This window comes from Amaranthus tricolor, chromosome 1 (genome assembly GCF_026212465.1).
Source record: "Amaranthus tricolor cultivar Red isolate AtriRed21 chromosome 1, ASM2621246v1, whole genome shotgun sequence".
Lineage (NCBI taxonomy): Eukaryota > Viridiplantae > Streptophyta > Magnoliopsida > Caryophyllales > Amaranthaceae > Amaranthus > Amaranthus tricolor.
In genome coordinates, this window is record NC_080047.1 from 40,234,138 (window position 1) to 40,240,137 (window position 6,000).

The following is a 6,000-nucleotide window of genomic DNA, read 5'->3' on the forward strand; positions in this document are numbered from 1 at the left end:
GTCCATTTTTTAGAATTTAAGAAAATGTTTCTTAAATAAAATATGGTTGAAAGATATAGGGTGAAATAAAGTATTATATCATTTTTTTCTTAGTTTCTTAAATTTAAAATCAAAAGAAATAACTTTTGACCGATTTGCAAGGTTACAAGTTATTCGTGTATATTTTTTTGATTAAAGCAATTAATTATTAGATTATTTTAAGTTATCTAGTAGTGGGTTTTATGTTGAGTTAATGGAAAATAATTGGAATTATTTTTAATAATTTTTCCTACTTTTTATTAGTTTATTGAGCAATTTAGTAATTTGAGAAAGAATTATTCATTAATGTAAAAGGTAGACAATTTGTAGTACCTTATAATGCTTGATATTAAGAAATTACTAATTTAATGATGTTTAACTATATATTTTACTATTTTATTATAAAAGATACAAAATAGAAAAATCCTAAGATGTTAAATATAATCACCTGCGATCGTTTGATCATCTCTTATAATGATCCAAATCTCAAATTCCCATATTTTTTTACACATTCAACTTTAAATAAACTATAAGACGTTCAAAAAAAGTTGGTATTTACACTAAGACTATATAATGTTGGCAATGTTTTCATACAACATATTCCTATGATTTGTTACTTAAATGAATACTCTTTTTGGCTTTCACTTATATAAAGTAATCCCTTCTATTTATCCTACGTGTCTTATTTTACTTTTCATCATTTATTAAGTGGTCAAATGAAACCACGTGTAAAAGAAAACGAGTGTAGTGGTTTTAAATTTAAATAGGGGTAAAGTGGGGTTAACAAGTATAAAGGTATAAAAAATTACGTTTAGTAAAGGTAAATAGGTAATATTAACATACTTAAAATAGAAATGAAACATTTAAGATTGCTTCGTCCACTAAAAATGAAATACTTAGGATGAATAGAAGTTAATAAATAAATAAATAATATACCCACTAAAGTAACCAAATTTTTTTGTCAATTATAATGATTTTAAAGAACACTCTAATATTTTGTAACTTTGTATTTAAAATTGCCGTTTGCTAACTAATACCAAAAGTAATAAGTTGTGTTCTTGTTTTGGATAAAAATAATCTTGGTTGCTGAACGCATTATTAAAGGACATTACATATTTACCTGATGACTTGATGTTTACTTGAACTTAAAATAAAACTCGACTTGACCCGACTTTATAAAGAATTTAAAATAACGTAAAAATCGATTTGGACATAAAACTCGATTTTAAATCGACCTGAAACACCTAAACCAAAATCGACCTAATGACCCGAATGAAGACCTCTACCGATAAGTATGAAATGAAAGGGATATATAGTATGAAAGTGAAAGTAAATGGGGAAGCAAGATGGAAAAGTGAAAAATGAGATTGATTTTGTTGTTATGATTGCATTATTTGGATCAGATGGCTAAGTTTCCGAACAATCATATTTATCAAAAACAAATTCATAGATTTGAACTGAAAAAAGCAATTTAATGATCCATTTTTAGTTATCACTGTGAACAAATTCTGTTGTCTTGGGATATACTTTTTATGCATTTTCTGCATGCTTAACCTGGTTTTGCAATTATTCCTGCTTTCACCCAACTGTCTCTTTTATTATAAATAAATAAATTGTACCCAGCTTTTTTTTTTGGGTGTTTGTTTTGCCTCTTCTATAGACTTGTCCCTTTCCTTCTTTTAATCTTTCCCTCCTTCAATTCACTTTGTGTTTCACTTATATCTAAAAATATTTACAATTTCTTTTCATTTTTCAATATTAGTATTTAATTTACTTCTCTCTTAATGATCTAAGAAAGAGATTATAAGTTGTGTGTTCACTCAAGTTTATAGGATTTAGGTATCAATACACAAGAGTTGTTTGAATGGACGTATTGATATCAAGGGATCAACTCAATTAAAAACTTAAGTTGATGGTTGAGTTGGTTTCTTAATATGGTATCAGAAATCAGCATGATAATCGATAAGGGGTTCGAATTTCAACCATTTTTCATTTAAATTGGAATATTTAGTGTCATGTATGAGGAGGATTTGTATTGTATCAACACTTCTAACCTAAAGGCTCTCGTTTGAGGGGACGTATTAGAGTCGTCGTCGTCATCATTATCGTCATCATTATCATCATCATACCTAGTGTATTCTGCTAAAAACTCTCATATAAGAAGACATATTATGATGTATAATATATTATGAGACCTTAACCATCAATTTAAATTTTTTGATTGTTGCCACTTAAAACCATTTGTTGTCATCAAAACTTGTATTCATAACGAGGTGATAGTTTTATTGGTAGAATCATGTGAATTATGAAGACAACACATATGACATAAGAACAAGTTACTAGTTTCGTGGGTAAAATCGTGTGGGGTGGGCGGTGGGTGTAAATATGTAATGGGTGGAGTGGGGACTAAGGTTTTTGCTTTATATTATACTTCATTCGTTATTTGATGTTATTTTTATTTACAATATTCTACTTTAAGAAGAGGACAATTTAATTAAAGTTTTTGAGATATATATAGAAAGATAAAATATATCTATATAAGATTTTTTTTAGATTCGTCTTTTTGTTTATTACTTTTTTAATTAATTTTTTTATAATTTTTTTATATGTATTTAGAGATATTGAGTCTCAAAATTTGCTTTGAAAAATATGTAAAAAGTAAACGAGAAAAACAAAAAAATAACAAAAGGAGTAATGTTTATTTACCACTTTCTTAATATTCTTGTGATTTAAGTTACATTAATTATAAACTGTAATTAAAATTAGGAAAATTCTACATATTTTTTACTATAGCTGAAATCTTTAAAATAACTTTTACATTTTATTATGAGGTTCTAACAGGAATTAAAAGTACTCGCTAATTATTAATTGATATTATTTGTTCCTATAACATACCTACTATATTTTCATAATATGGTAGGTGTGGAATTTTTTTATATTATGGCCCATATTTGGAATTTATTTATAGCTCAATATACTATCGTATTTTTGATTGTCTCTTATATTATTAGGGTTAGGAGCAATAATCAATCGATCTAACAAGTACTAGTTTTTCAAATTTTTGTTTGCTGTATTATTTTTACTAAGGAAGGTCACAATAGATATTTCCTCTGTTTTAATTTACTTTTTCACACGGTTCAATGCACTAATTTAATTCTTACTATCTCTAATTACGTATAATAAAAAATTATAAAAATTTGATATTAATAATCATTGTAATGACACGAATCAAACAAGATTTCATTTAACTATGTTTTAACCTATAGATTAAAAAACTAATCACAAATTAAGAGTGATAATAAATACTGTCATTTTTTTAATATTCAACTAATTTGGAATGGAATAAGTTTATTTGCATGGCTAGAGCTAGGGCTAGGGGTGTCAGAATCTCTTGTACTGTTTTTAAGTTTTGAATTTTTATTATATTATATCATATAATAAATTAATAAAAGACTGAAAATTTCTAAATAGAATCCTCATTAATTTGCCACATAAAACACAATTACTGGTTAAATTGAGATTACATATAGCATGTAATTTAATCCACAAAAAATCTTCATTAAAAAATACAGTAACCAACTAATTATAATAATGTTGATGCATCAAAATGCAGTAAATTATCAGATACAATTAAATGTACAAAGTTGATATATTTTAATTAGAAAATGTTTACTTTTTATAACTTTTTAGAATCATAATAAACCATATTATTGTGTTTTGAAATTCTCGTTCCGTTTTTTTATCTTCTCAAGTGAAATTTGGGAAGAAATCAAGATAAATAATAATTACACATTAAATATCAAAAGAGATGAGTAAACTAATATCCCTTCAATTTAGAGTAAATATTTCATTTACTTTTTGGATACTATGCACGTTTTACTCTTAATTTGTATATAATTCTTAATTTATAAGTTCAAATATACTCAAGTGAAATCTTGTTTGATTATCTCAGTGTGAAAGTCATTATTAATATTAACTTTTTATAAATTATACACAATTAGAGATATTGTGAATTGTATTAATGTATTAGCAAACGTTTAAAAAGCAAATGAGACATTAACTATGAAGTGGAGGGAGTATAAAAAAAATAATTGTATTGATTAAAGTGTAAGTATAGTAACATCATTAAATTTCATTGGTATCTATGAAGGAGTAACTCTAGGTTAATAACGGTTATTTGCCACCTTGACAAATCACACCCATGGGGAAGGATTTGATAGGGTGACTTTTTTTAGATTGTAATTTATCTTTTTGAGTTTTACTTATTTTATTAATATATTTTTTGTCTTTTATGGTAATTTACAAATCACCATGATTGATTACGATTTTGTATCTATAAAGTTGATACATTGAAAATTATAATGTAAGTTAATTTCTATAGATTAAAGTTTAAGTGAAATAATTTCTTTGAATTTCATTAGTTACTAAAATAAAAAGATTTTAAATCAATTTAAAATTTCTAAATAGAAAATATGAGAAGAACAAAATAGAAAAGGAAGTAATTTAAAACTTATAAAAAAGTAATATGTGATTTTAATCAATATGTCATCAATTGCTCATATGTTCCAAAAAATATACTTTTAAACAATCAATTTTTTAGTCTAGCACTATAATTACAAAATCCTTAAGCCACAAAGGGTTTTGTCACATATTTTGTTATTAAAGTCCTTTTATGACAAAAAAGGCGATGAAATCTTTTGTTGCTTAAAATTTGTTGCCAAAAAAAAATTGTCGCTAAATGTGTCGCTTATTTGGCGACAAAACTCAAATATTATCTCCTATTTTATCGCTAATTTAAAGAATCTAAAAAAATAATTGAATATTTGTTATTAACATTAAATAATAATAGTAATTATTACCATTATTATTTAACAATAATAACAAATATTCAATTATTTTTTATAAATAATATTTAAAAACTAATAAACTATACATAATCCACTAAAATAATTAAATTGAAACTTGATATATAATTAAACTAATCATTAATTAAAATAATAAAAAATACCAGATTCCAAATATTATATATATATATATTACAAAAATTATTATTTGAATTAATGTGTATATAAAAATCAATGTTTAAACAAGCAAAGTAGTAATAACCACCACAAGTAGAACAACTACAACCATCTTGAGAACTATGCAATCCGCGAATCCACCAAATCTACCAGGGCAACCTTCCATATCACCGCCCCTATCATGACAAGCACCTGACCCACATAAATAAAAAAATAATTACGAAATTCTACCAAAAACAACAACATTGTATATTAAAAACAATAATATATTCTACCAAAAACGAAGCTGTAAAATTTTTTTTAAAAAGAGACAAAATCAGCCATGAAATAAACACAATCCATTAATGTATATGTCAAATATCGACATTCATGAAAGTAAAGATGAAATTTAAAAAACACTCATGAAAATGAAAAAAATGAGACAAAAACAACCACATGTAGTTGAACATGAAACATCATATGAACAATGAAAAAATCAACCATGAAATTTGAGAAGAACTAAAAAATAAAATAGTTAAAGTATGAGCTTACATGTGGAAAGGAAAGGAGAAACCACTGGAGAATTGCCGGAAAGCCACCGAATTGAGTGGTGAGACTTAGACAGAAGGAGGAGAACAATTTAGTATGTAGAGAGAAGTTGGAGAAGAAGAAGAATAGATTTAAAGATGAAATGAGAAAGCAGATGGAAGTCCGAATTCAAAATCCGGATAAAAATTTAGCAACAAAAGGTTTGTCGCTAAAGAATGCTAGTTTGAATTTTGAAACTGGGAAATGGTTTAGCTACGAAGTTTTTGTAGCTAAACTTGTCACTAGTTCTCTCTCTTCATTTTAGCGACAATTTAAGCGACAAAGACTTTGTCACAAGCTGGCGACGAAGCATTTTTGTCTTCATTTTTGTCGCATAACATGTTTATACAGAAATTGATTTTGTCTCCAAAATAAGTTATTTTTGAAGTGCAGA